Genomic DNA, 14643 nt, shown 5'->3' with positions numbered 1-14643 from the left:
GACTTTACCTAGCAGGGTCTTGTAGATGACATGGAGCCAGTGGGTTTGGCGACGAGTATGAAGCGAGGGCCAGCCAACGAGAGCGTACAGGTCGCAATGGTGGGTAGTATATGGGGCTTTGGTGATAAAACGGATTGCACTGTGATAGACTGCATCCAATTTGTTGAGTAGGGTATTGGAGGCTATTTTGTAAATGACATCGCCAAAGTCGAGGATTGGTAGGATGGTCAGTTTTACAAGGGTATGTTTGGCAGCATGAGTGAAGGATGCTTTGTTGCGAAATAGGAAGCCAATTCTAGATTTAACTTTGGATTGGAGATGTTTGATATGGGTCTGGAAGGAGAGTTTACAGTCTAACCAGACACCTAAGTATTTGTAGTTGTCCACGTATTCTAAGTCAGAGCCGTCCAGAGTAGTGATGTTGGACAGGCGGGTAGGTGCAGGTAGCGATCGGTTGAAGAGCATGCATTTAGTTTTACTTGTATTTAAGAGCAATTGGAGGCCACGGAAGGAGAGTTGTATGGCATTGAAGCTTGCCTGGAGGGTTGTTAACACAGTGTCCAAAGAAGGGCCGGAAGTATACAGAATGGTGTCGTCTGCGTAGAGGTGGATCAGGGACTCACCAGCAGCAAGAGCGACCTCATTGATGTATACAGAGAAGAGAGTCGGTCCAAGAATTGAACCCTGTGGCACCCCCATAGAGACTGCCAGAGGTCCGGACAGCAGACCCTCCGATTTGACACACTGAACTCTATCAGAGAAGTAGTTGGTGAACCAGGCGAGGCAATCATTTGAGAAACCAAGGCTGTCGAGTCTGCCGATGAGGATATGGTGATTGACAGAGTCGAAAGCCTTGGCCAGATCAATGAATACGGCTGCACAGTAATGTTTCTTATCGATGGCGGTTAAGATATCGTTTAGGACCTTGAGCGTGGCTGAGGTGCACCCATGACCAGCTCTGAAACCAGATTGCATAGCAGAGAAGGTATGGTGAGATTCGAAATGGTCGGTAATCTGTTTGTTGACTTGGCTTTCGAAGACCTTAGAAAGGCACGGTAGGATAGATATAGGTCTGTAGCAGTTTGGGTCAAGAGTGTCCCCCCCTTTGAAGAGGGGGATGACCGCAGCTGCTTTCCAATCTTTGGGAATCTCAGACGACACGAAAGAGAGGTTGAACAGGCTAGTAATAGGGGTGGCAACAATTTCGGCAGATAATTTTAGAAAGAAAGGGTCCAGATTGTCTAGCCCGGCTGATTTGTAGGGGTCCAGATTTTGCAGCTCTTTCAGAACATCAGCTGAATGGATTTGGGAGAAGGAGAAATGGGGAAGGCTTGGGCGAGTTGCTGTTGGGGGTGCAGTGCTGTTGTCCGGGGTAGGAGTTGCCAGGTGGAAAGCATGGCCAGCCGTAGAAAAATGCTTATTGAAATTCTCAATTATGGTGGATTTATCAGTGGTGACAGTGTTTCCTATCTTCAGTGCAGTGGGCAGCTGGGAGGAGGTGTTCTTATTCTCCATGGACTTTACAGTGTCCCAGAACTTTTTTGAGTTAGTGTTGCAGGAAGCAAATTTCTGCTTGAAAAAGCTAGCCTTAGCTTTTCTAACTGCCTGTGTATAATGATTTCTAGCTTCCCTGAACAGCTGCATATCACGGGGGCTGTTCGATGCTAATGCAGAACGCCATAGGATGTTTTTGTGTTGTTAAGGGCAGTCAGGTCTGGGGAGAACCAAGGGCTATATCTGTTCCTGGTTCTAAATTTCTTGAGTGGGGCATGTTTATTTAAGATGGTTAGGAAGGCATTTAAAAAAAATATCCAGGCATCCTCTACTGACGGGATGAGATCAATATCCTTCCAGGATACCCCGGCCAGGTCGATTAGAAAGGCCTGCTCGCAGAAGTGTTTCAGGGAGCGTTTTACAGTGATGAGTGGAGGTCGTTTGACCGCTGACCCATTACGGATGCAGGCAATGAGGCAGTGATCGCTGAGATCTTGGTTGAAGACAGCAGAGGTGTATTTAGAGGGGAAGTTGGTTAGGATGATATCTATGAGGGTGCCCGTGTTTAAGGTTTTGGGGAGGTACCTGGTAGGTTCATTGATTATTTGTGTGAGATTGAGGGCATCAAGTTTAGATTGTAGGATGGCTGGGGTGTTAAGCATGTTCCAGTTTAGGTCGCCTAGCAGCACGAACTCTGAAGATAGATGGGGGGCAATCAGTTCACATATGGTGTCCAGAGCACAGCTGGGGGCAGAGGGTGGTCTATAGCAGGCGGCAACGGTGAGAGACTTGTTTTTAGAGAGGTGGATTTTTAAAAGTAGAAGTTCAAATTGTTTGGGTACAGACCTGGATAGTAGGACAGAACTCTGCAGGCTATCTTTGCAGTAGATTGCAACACCGCCCCCTTTGGCAGTTCTATCTTGTCTGAAAATGTTGTAGTTTGGAATTAAAATGTCTGAGTTTTTGGTGGTCTTCCTAAGCCAGGATTCAGACACAGCTAGAACATCCGGGTTGGCAGAGTGTGCTAAAGCAGTGAATAGAACAAACTTAGGGAGGAGGCTTCTAATGTTAACATGCATGAAACCAAGGCTATTACGGTTACAGAAGTCGTCAAAAGAGAGCGCCTGGGGAATAGGAGTGGAGCTAGGCACTGCAGGGCCTGGATTCACCTCTACATCGCCAGAGGAACATAGGAGGAGTAGAATAAGGGTACGGCTAAAAGCTATGAGAATTGGTCGTCTAGAACGTCTGGAACATAGAGTAAAAGGAGGTTTCTGGGGGCGATAAAATAGCATCAAGGTATAATGTACAGACAAATGTATGGTAGGATGTGAATACAGTGGAGGTAAACCTAGGTATTGAGTGATGAAGAGAGAGATATTGTCTCTAGAAACATCGTTGAAACCAGGAGATGTCATTGCATGTGTGGGTGGTGGAACTAATAGGTTGGATAAGGTATAGTGAGCAGGACTAGAGGCTCTACAGTGAAATAAGCCAATAAACACTAACCAGAACAGAAATGGACAAGACATATTGACATTAAGGATAGGCATGCTTAGTCGAGTGATCAAAAGGGTCCGGTGAGTGGAGAGGTTGGTTGGTGATTTAGACAGCTAGCCAGGGCATCGGTAGCCAGCTAGCATAGGATGGAGGTCTGTTGTTAGCCACCCCTTACGTTCCGTCAGTAGATTAGTGGGGTTCCGTGTGGTAGAGGGGATTAATCCAAATCACACAACAACAACAAAAATAAAAACAATAGATATAGTTATAAGTGTGTTAGTGTGTTCTAATGTCTCTGTTCTGTGTTCTAATGTCTCGTTTCTGTGTGTTCTAATGCCTCTGTTTCGTGAGTTCTAGTGTCTCTGTTCTGTATGTTCTAATGTCCCTGTTCTGTGTTCTAATCTCTGTTCTGTGTGTTCTAATTTCTGTTCTGTGTTCTAATGTCTCTGTTGTGTGTTCTAATCTCTGTTCTGTTTGTTCTAATGTCTGTTCTGTATGTTCTAATGTCTCTGTTCTGCATGTTCTAATGTCTCTGTTCTGCATGTTCTAATGTCTCTGTTCTGTGTTCTAATGTCTCTGTTCTGTATGTTCTAATGTCTCTGTTCTGCATGTTCTAATGTCTGTTCTGCATGTTCTAATGTCTGTTTTGCGTGTTCTAATGTATGTCCTGTATGTTCTAATGTCTCTGTTCTGTGTGTTCTAATGTCTGTTCTGTGTGTTCTAATCTCTGTTCTGTGTGTTCTAATATCTGTTCTGTGTGTTCTAATCTCTGTTCTGTGTGTTCTAATATCTCTGTTCTGTGTGTTCTAATATCTCTGTTCTGTGTGTTCTAATCTCTGTTCTGTGTGTTCTAATCTCTGTTCTGTGTGTTCTAATCTCTGTTCTGTATTTATCAAACGGTTCTGCACACGGAGCATGTAAAACACTGTTATTTTCACTCTGATTTTCTTTTTACCATTTTGAAAAAATAAGTAAATTAGACACTGTAACTGATATTTATAAAAGTGGTTATTAAGTAACCTTATGTTTACACAACCTTCTGTATCCTTCTAATTCATACTGAATGCACTAGGGCCTACATTTCTGGAACTGGTGGACTTGTGGTTTACTTCTGATATTTCCAAATGAGGACTCGCCCTGGATTTTCGAGTGGACAGCTGATCATGAACTTGTGGCATTAACATTGACCACTCACTCACTTACTCACTCACTCACTCACTCACTCACTCACTCACTCACTCACTCACTCACTCACTCACTCACTCACTCACTCACTCACTCACTCACTCACTCACTCACCTGCTTCATCCGTACATCAGAATTAACCCTACTGACTTGCGTATAACAGTGGAAGGCCTGATGTTCCCTTGATTATATCAGCCTTGGCATTTCTAACACACCGGCCCATTATTTTCCCTGAGGCCCCCATTATTAGCCAGATAATGGACCAGCCCATCTGGTAATTTCCCGAAATGCCAAATGGCCAGTCCGCCCCTGATTATAGACCTTCAGTCCAAATACAGATCTCAAAATAACTCCTAGACGGTTGAGACCAATAGCCAGGGAACCCAATACACTCCTACATATAAAAATGTCTCTCCTACTCTCTCGGCCTCCCTGCTTTCTCTGTTTCTCTTCCTCAATATATTTCTCTCCTGATAATTCTCTCCTTCAACTCTCTTTACTTATTCTACATTCTCCCCTCTTGTCCTCCAGCCATCTTGTCTACTTTTAATCTGTCCTGACCACCCATATCTATCCACCTCAGTCTTCTTTTAATCTATCCTGACCACCCATATTTATCCATCTCACTCTTCTTTTGGTCTATCCTGACCACCCATATCACACTTCTTTTAGTCACTGCCCTCTTCCAAAGCTTCCTCCCTCCTTCCCCTTTATAACCCTAAACCCCCTCTCTCTCCAGACCCCTCAGTGGGTAGGTGCTAGACTCTAAACCCCCTCTCTCTCCAGACCCCTCAGTGGGTAGGTGCTAGACTCTAAACCCCCTCTCTCTCCAGACCCCTCAGTGGGTAGGTGCTAGACTCTAAACCCCCTCTCTCTCCAGACCCCTCAGTGGGTAGGTGCTAGACTCTAAACCCCCTCTCTCTCCAGACCCCTCAGTGGGTAGGTGCTAGACTCTAAACCCCCCTCTCTCACCAGACCCCTCAGTGGGTAGGTGCTAGACTCTAAACCCCCTCTCTCTCCAGACCCCTCAGTGGGTAGGTGCTAGAGTCTCTGGCCTCTTGGGGGACCACAGTGACAGCCACACGCAGCCACAGACCCAAACAATGTCAGCTATGCAGTAAACAGAGAAACACCACTGACTGAACAGTCCCGCTGTGAATGACGCCCTACACACATGCAATAAGCACTATAATAGACGTGCACACACACACACTCTCCATGCATACAGAACATACTGTGCATACATTCATAAAGATCACTTACATACATGTGCATACTACTGTAAATAAAAGTAGATAAACTGGACAGTTTTATCTCCATCTCTTCATTCAAATACTCAATCATGAACACTCTTACTGACAGTTGTGGCTGCTTCACGTGATGTATTGTTGTCTCTACCTTCTTAATGTTTGTACCATGTTGTGCTGCTCCCATGTTGTATCGCTACCATGCTGTATCGCTACCATATTGTATCGCTACCATGTTGTATCGCTACCATGTTGTATCTCTACCATGCTGTATCGCTACCATGTTGTATCGCTACCATGTTGTATCGCTACCATGCTGTATCGCTACCATGCTGTATCGGTACCATGTTGTATCGCTACCATGTTGTATCTCTACCATGTTGTATCGCTACCATGTTGTATCTCTACCATGTTGTATCGCTACCATGTTGTATCGCTACCATGTTGTATCTCTACCATGTTGTATCGCTACCATGTTGTATCTCTACCATGTTGTATCGCTACCATGTTGTTGTCTCTACCTTCTTAATGTTTGTACCATGTTGTGCTGCTCCCATGTTGTATCGCTACCATGCTGTATCGCTACCATATTGTATCGCTACCATGTTGTATCGCTACCATGTTGTATCTCTACCATGCTGTATCGCTACCATGTTGTATCGCTACCATGTTGTATCGCTACCATGCTGTATCGCTACCATGCTGTATCGGTACCATGTTGTATCGCTACCATGTTGTATCTCTACCATGTTGTATCGCTACCATGTTGTATCTCTACCATGTTGTATCGCTACCATGTTGTATCGCTACCATGTTGTATCTCTACCATGTTGTATCGCTACCATGTTGTATCTCTACCATGTTGTATCGCTACCATGTTGTTGTCTCTACCTTCTTAATGTTTGTACCATGTTGTGCTGCTCCCATGTTGTATCGCTACCATGCTGTATCGCTACCATATTGTATCGCTACCATGTTGTATCGCTACCATGTTGTATCTCTACCATGCTGTATCGCTACCATGTTGTATCGCTACCATGTTGTATCGCTACCATGCTGTATCGCTACCATGCTGTATCGGTACCATGTTGTATCGCTACCATGTTGTATCTCTACCATGTTGTATCGCTACCATGTTGTATCTCTACCATGTTGTATCGCTACCATGTTGTATCGCTACCATGTTGTATCTCTACCATGTTGTATCGCTACCATGTTGTATCTCTACCATGTTGTATCGCTACCATGTTGTTGTCTCTACCTTCTTAATGTTTGTACCATGTTGTGCTGCTCCCATGCTGTATCGCTACCATATTGTATCGCTACCATGTTGTATCGCTACCATGTTGTATCTCTACCATGCTGTATCGCTACCATGTTGTATCGCTACCATGCTGTATCGCTACCATGCTGTATCGCTACCATGTTGTATCGCTACCATGTTGTATCTCTACCATGCTGTATCGCTACCATGTTGTATCGCTACCATGCTGTATCGCTACCATGCTGTATCGCTACCATGTTGTATCTCTACCATGCTGTATCGCTACCATGTTGTATCGCTACCATGTTGTATCTCTACCATGTTGTATCTCTACCATGCTGTATCGCTACCATGCTGTATCGCTACCATGTTGTATCGCTACCATGCTGTATCGCTACCATGTTGTATCGCTACCATGCTGTATCGCTACCATGTTGTATCGCTACCATGCTGTATCGCTACCATGTTGTATCGCTACCATGTTGTATCTCTACCATGTTGTATCGCTACCATGCTGTATCGCTACCATGCTGTATCGCTACCATGTTGTATCTCTACCATGCTGTATCGCTACCATGTTGTATCGCTACCATGTTGTATCTCTACCATGCTGTATCGCTACCATGCTGTATCGCTACCATGCTGTATCTCTACCATGCTGTATCGCTACCATGCTGTATCGCTACCATGTTGTATCTCTACCATGTTGTATCTCTACCATGTTGTATCTCTACCATGCTGTATCGCTACCATGCTGTATCGCTACCATGCTGTATCGCTACCATGTTGTATCTCTACCATGTTGTATCGCTACCATGTTGTATCTCTACCATGCTGTATCGCTACCATGCTGTATCGCTACCATGCTGTATCGCTACCATGCTGTATCGCTACCATGTTGTATCTCTACCATGCTGTATCGCTACCATGTTGTATCGCTACCATGCTGTGTTGTCATGTGTTGCTTAATCCCAGCCCCCGTCCCGAAAGGAGGCCTTTTGCCTTTTGGTGGGCCGTCATTGTAAATAAGAATATGTTCTTAACTGACTTACCTCGTTAAATAAAGGTGAAATACATTTAATAAAAAATATACTGTGTTAATGGAACGTATTGACACACAGTTCTTGTTACACACACAACACACAACCTGTGACCCACAACAATCCACACACAACCTGTGACCCACAACAATCCACACACAACCTGTGACCCACAACAATCCACACACAACCTGTGACCCACAACAATCCACACACAACCTGTGACCCACAACAATCCACACACAACCTGTGACCCACAACAATCCACACACAACCTGTGACCCACAACAATCCACACACAACCTGTGACCCACAACAATCCACACACAACACACAACCTGTGACCCACAACAATCCACACACAACCTGTGACCCACAACAATCCACACACAACCTGTGACCCACAACAATCCACACACAACACACAACCTGTGACCCACAACAATCCACACACAACCTGTGACCCACAACAATCCACACACAACCTGTGACCTACAACAATCCACACACAACCTGTGACCCACAACAATCCACACACAACCTGTGACCCACAACAATCCACACACAACCTGTGACCCACAACAATCCACACACAACCTGTGACCCACAACAATCCACACACAACCTGTGACCCACAACAATCCACACACAACCTGTGACCCACAACAATCCACACACAACCTGTGACCCACAACAATCCACACACAACACACAACCTGTGACCCACAACAATCCACACACAACCTGTGACCCACAACAATCCACACACAACCTGTGACCCACAACAATCCACACACAACACACAACCTGTGACCCACAACAATCCACACACAACCTGTGACCCACAACAATCCACACACAACCTGTGACCTACAACAATCCACACACAACCTGTGACCCACAACAATCCACACACAACCTGTGACCCACAACAATCCACACACAACCTGTGACCCACAACAATCCACACACAACCTGTGACCCACAACAATCCACACACAACACACAACCTGTGACCCACAACAATCCACACACAACCTGTGACCCACAACAATCCACACACAACCTGTGACCCACAACAATCCACACACAACACACAACCTGTGACCCACAACAATCCACACACAACCTGTGACCCACAACAATCCACACACAACCTGTGACCCACAACAATCCACACACAACCTGTGACCCACAACAATCCACACACAACCTGTGACCCACAACAATCCACACACAACCTGTGACCCACAACAATCCACACACAACCTGTGACCCACAACAATCCACACACAACCTGTGACCCACAACAATCCACACACAACACACAACCTGTGACCCACAACAATCCACACACAACCTGTGACCTACAACAATCAACACACAACCTGTGACCCCCAACAATCCACACACAACCTGTGACCCCCAACAATCCACACACAACCTGTGACCCACAACAATCCACACACAACTTGTGACCTACAACAATCCACACACAACACACAACGTGTGACCCACAACAATCCACACACAACCTGTGACCCCCAACAATCCACACACAACCTGTGACCCACAACAATCCACACACAACTTGTGACCTACAACAATCCACACACAACACACAACGTGTGACCCACAACAATCCACACACAACCTGTGACCCACAACAATCCACACACAACCTGTGACCCACAACAATCCACACACAACCTGTGACCCCCAACAATCCACACACAACCTGTGACCCACAACAATCCACACACAACACACAACCTGTGACCCACAACAATCCACACACAACCTGTGACCTACAACAATCAACACACAACCTGTGACCCACAACAATCCACACACAACCTGTGACCTAAAACAATCCACACACAACCTGTGACCCCCAACAATCCACACACAACCTGTGACCCCCAACAATCCACACACAACCTGTGACCCCCAACAATCCACACACAACCTGTGACCCACAACAATCCACACACAACTTGTGACCTACAACAATCCACACACAACCTGTGACCTAAAACAATCCACACACAACCTGTGACCCCCAACAATCCACACACAACCTGTGACCCCCAACAATCCACACACAACATGTGACTTATCCCCTATTCCCCAGGCTACACACATCATCGTTGACACCAATTGCCCCCCAATATAAACAAACAATACAAATCACAGTACAAAGGTAGATGGAGACGTTGTGGTGCCAGGCCTTTTCACTGAAATGAAAGTAGTCTTTGAACACCTGATCAGGCCTGGGGCTGTGACAGCAGAGGGTATAAGACCAAGGCACGCAATCTTAATGTTCACAGGTGACTGTTGACAGAATACTCCAGTATCTTCAATGGGGTGATACAAACAGAGACATCTTAGGAAGGAAAGGGAAGGGGAAATGTCAATCAAAACAAACTGTCTTAGGAGTTAGTGGAGAGAGAGAGAGCAGGGTGTTGACTGAGACGCTCTGTTACCTCTAAGATACTAAACTGTACACACATGTCTATCTATTCTGTGGTGTGATCAAGTGATAATGACCGAGAAGCAGGTGATTGGAGGATGTAATGGTCCGGATGTTGTTAGGACCGAGACGGAATGCCGTTTTAACCAATCAGCATCCAGGATGAGGCCGCTGTATGAAGCTATGTACAGTACATGGCTGTTCCCATTGTAACGGCCTTAAACTAACACACAGGGACCTCCTCAAGCGGTTCAGATGTCTTGGCATAACGCTTAAGGTGTTGGCTTGACATTTGCTGGATCTTGGTTTGAGTCTTGGTCGGACTTCCCCCAAACAATTTGCCACACTGTGGTGCATAGCTAATTAGAAACTTTAACTATGGTGCATAGATAATTAGAAATTTTAACTATGGTGCATAGCTAATTAGAAACTTTAACTATGGTGCATAGCTAATTAGAAACTTTAACTATGGTGCATAGCTACATAATAACTTTAACTATGGTGCATAGCTAATTAGAAACTTTAACTATGGTGCATAGCTAATTAGAAACTTTGACTATGGTGCATAGCTAATTAGAAACTTTAACTGTGGTGCATAGCTCATTAGAAACTTTAACTATGGTGCATAGCTAATTAGAAACTTTACCTATGGTGCATAGCTAATTAGAAACTTTAACTATGGTGCATAGCTAATTAGAAACTTTACCTATGGTGCATAGCTAATTAGAAACTTTAACTGTGGTGCATAGCTAATTAGAAACTTTAACTGTGGTGCATAGCTATATAATAACTTTAACTGTGGTGCATAGCTACATAATAACTTTAACTGTGGTGCATAGCTACATAATAACTTTAACTGTGGTGCATAGCTACATAATAACTTTAACTGTGGTGCATAGCTACATAATAACTTTAACTGTGGTGCATAGCTACATAATAACTTTAACTGTGGTGCATAGCTACATAATAACTTTAACTGTGGTGCATAGCTACATAATAACTTTAACTGTGGTGCATAGCTACATAATAACTTTAACTGTGGTGCATAGCTACATAATAACTTTAACTGTGGTGCATAGCTACATAATAACTTTAACTGTGGTGCATAGCTACATAATAACTTAACTGTGGTGCATAGCTACATAATAACTTTAACTGTGGTGCATAGCTACATAATAACTTTAACTGTGGTGCATAGCTACATAATAACTTTAACTGTGGTGCATAGCTACATAATAACTTTAACTGTGGTGCATAGCTACATAATAACTTTAACTGTGGTGCATAGCTACATAATAACTTTAACTGTGGTGCATAGCTACATAATAACTTTAACTGTGGTGCATAGCTACATAATAACTTTAACTGTGGTGCATAGCTACATAATAACTTTAACTGTGGTGCATAGCTACATAATAACTTTAACTGTGGTGCATAGCTACATAATAACTTTAACTGTGGTGCATAGCTACATAATAACTTTAACTGTGGTGCATAGCTACATAATAACTTTAACTGTGGTGCATAGCTACATAATAACTTTAACTGTGGTGCATAGCTACATAATAACTTTAACTGTGGTGCATAGCTACATAATAACTTTAACTGTGGTGCATAGCTACATAATAACTTTAACTGTGGTGCATAGCTACATAATAACTTTAACTGTGGTGCATAGCTACATAATAACTTTAACTGTGGTGTATTCATGGGTTTCATGTTTTTTCATAATATTGTTTTGGACTGATGCCGACTGAATCAATGCATTGTCAATGAGCGCTGATGAAGATTTCATCAGAAGTGCATTATTGTGGCTTTGCAATACAATGTCATTTCAAAATGAGGCAAATAATTAGTAGGACATCATCACGATGTCGCCAGATTGACTTTAGATGAGTATAACATTAGCTAGAAGGACTGGGTTTTTCACCACTTTAGGGCCACCGGTAGAGGGTGGATTGAGAATGTTCATAACAATGGCATGACACGACAAGTGACAAAGGTGCAACCTATGAATAGCTACAGACATGACTAACTATGGTGTTATAGCTACAGACATGACTAACTATGGTGTTATAGCTACAGACATGACTTTAACTATGGTGTTATAGCTACAGACATGACTAACTATGGTGTTATAGCTACAGACATGACTAACTATGGTGTTATAGCTACATACATGACTAACTATGGTGTTATAGCTACAGACATGACTAACTATGGTGTTATAGCTACAGACATGACTTTAACTATGGTGTTATAGCTACAGACATGACTAACTATGGTGTTATAGCTACAGACATGACTAACTATGGTGTTATAGCTACAGACATGACTAACTATGGTGTTATAGCTACAGACATGACTTTAACTATGGTGTTATAGCTACAGACATGACTAACTATGGTGTTATAGCTACATACATGACTAACTATGGTGTTATAGCTACAGACATGACTTTAACTATGGTGTTATAGCTACAGACATGACTAACTATGGTGTTATAGCTACAGACATGACTAACTATCGTGTTATAGCTACAGACATGACTTTAACTATGGTGTTATAGCTACAGACATGACTAACTATGGTGTTATAGCTACAGACATGACTAACTATGGTGTTATAGCTACAGACATGACTTTAACTATGGTGTTATAGCTACAGACATGACTTTAACTGTCTTTGTAAACACTTAGCATAGGCCAGGCCCTGTTGTTACCTCACATCCCAGCAATAAGGCCTTACATTATGCCTGGGAAGAAAAAACTACCCCATGGCCATTGGCTCAACTTACCCCATGGCCATTGGCTCAACTTACCCCATGGCCATTGGGTCAATTTACCCCATGGCCATTGGCTCAACTTACCCCATGGCCATTGGCTCAACTTATCCCATGGCCATTGGCTCAATTTACCCCATGGCCATTGGCTCAACTTACCCCATGGCCATTGGCTCAACTTACCCCATGGCCATTGGCTCAACTTACCCCATGGCCATTGGCTCAATTTACCCCATGGCCATTGACTCAACTTACCCCATGGCCATTGGCTCAACTTACCCCATGGCCATTGGCTCAATTTACCCCATGGCCATTGGCTCAACTTACCCCATGACCATTGACTCAACTTACCCCATGGCCATTGGCTCAACTTACCCCATGACCATTGACTCAACTTACCCCATGGCCATTGGCTCAACTTACCCCAAGGCAAACATTTAAACTATATTAGCCCACACAGCTATAAGTACAGTATGCACGTTCATGCTAGGTTTAGGTCCTAATATTAAAACGTATAGAGACCCCAACCGATGTATTGAACAATCTTAAAATGATCTACTTTGTTTTTGATACAAGTTTCATCTAACAAAATATATTCATTTGACTTGATGAAAATATGTTTGTTTTTTATCTAGAGACAAGGGTGGCTCAAATGACCCCTTTGGCCTAACTTACCCCACTCTCCCCTACTGCAGAACAATAAACTGTCCGCTGGTGTGGATGTTCGTCAATGTTTATAGTTACAGTATGTATAATTTATCGCTATAGTTATCGTCCTTGGTGGGGATGGCCCTTAAAGCCTTTTCCCCATTTTAAAGGTATTCGAAGAAAGAAGTCTCAATATTTTTCAATGGCCAATTTGAGGGCTTTGTTTCTCTTCCTGTTCCCACCACTGCTCTGTCCTGTGTATAAATGCATTGGTTTCTCCTCACATCGTTACAAACCAAAAATCTCCAGCCACAGCATTCTTGACTAAAAAACGCAAATTAAATTTGAACTCATGACACTGTTAAAACAGTCGCCTCCCTAAGATGATATGTTCTAGAGCACCAAGGCCACCATTTTAGTTTCTGGTTTATGATATGTTCTAGAACACTAAGGCCACCATTTTAGTTGCTGGTTTATGATGTGTTCTAGAACACTAAGGCCACCATTTTAGTTGCTGGTTTATGATGTGTTCTAGAACACTAAGGCCACCATTTTAGTTTCTGGTTTATGATATGTTCTAGAACACTAAGGCCACCATTTTAGTTTCTGGTTTATGATATGTTCTAGAACACTAAGGCCACCATTTTAGTTTCTGGTTTATGATATGTTCTAGAGCACCAAGGCCACCATTTTAGTTTCTGGTTTATGATATGTTCTAGAACACTAAGGCCACCATTTTAGTTTCTGGTTTATGATATGTTCTAGAACACTAAGGCCACCATTTTAGTTGCTGGTTTATGATGTGTTCTAGAACACTAAGGCCACCATTTTAGTTTCTGGTTTATGATATGTTCTAGAGCACCAAGGCCACCATTTTAGTTTCTGGTTTATGATATGTTCTAGAACACTAAGGCCACCATTTTAGTTTCTGGTTTTAGATCCATAATGGGGACACAGACACATTGTTTAGATTTTTGTTCTAGAACACTTTGAAGTTAGCCTGGTCCCAG

The 14643-nt window shown here is 43.3% G+C and overlaps 1 protein-coding gene across 2 annotated transcripts in view; it reads right to left on the bottom strand.

Moving 5' to 3' along the window:
- Positions 1-14643, bottom strand: part of LOC109882071 (KN motif and ankyrin repeat domain-containing protein 4-like) — a 34013-nt gene that overhangs the window by 15173 nt on the left and 4197 nt on the right. The gene's annotated exons all lie outside the window — the stretch shown is intronic.

The sequence above is a fragment of the Oncorhynchus kisutch genome, linkage group LG27 (genome assembly GCF_002021735.2).
Source record: "Oncorhynchus kisutch isolate 150728-3 linkage group LG27, Okis_V2, whole genome shotgun sequence".
NCBI classification, from domain to species: domain Eukaryota; kingdom Metazoa; phylum Chordata; class Actinopteri; order Salmoniformes; family Salmonidae; genus Oncorhynchus; species Oncorhynchus kisutch.
Note: the sequence above shows the minus strand (reverse complement) of the source record. Positions and strands in the feature narration are given on the sequence as shown.